This window comes from Penaeus monodon, chromosome 29, assembly GCF_015228065.2.
Source record: "Penaeus monodon isolate SGIC_2016 chromosome 29, NSTDA_Pmon_1, whole genome shotgun sequence".
NCBI lineage: Eukaryota > Metazoa > Arthropoda > Malacostraca > Decapoda > Penaeidae > Penaeus > Penaeus monodon.
The window spans coordinates 29,119,039-29,119,250 of NC_051414.1; positions in this window are offsets into that span (position 1 = coordinate 29,119,039).

Here is a 212-nt window from a genome sequence, read left to right on the forward strand (position 1 = left end):
AGAGGGTGTCATTTGGGAGAAGGGGGGTGGGGAGGGCTTTTGTCACCCATAGGCCTTTTGCCCCCCCCCCCTCCCCCAGGTCCCAGTTCTTAACTTCTTTACACCTATATAGATCCGGTTATAGCTTAGAACTCATTTTTTCTAGATGTTTTCCCTTAGCTCAGCTACATAAAAAAAATGAGGTTTTGAAATACACAATGCTATTAATCTTT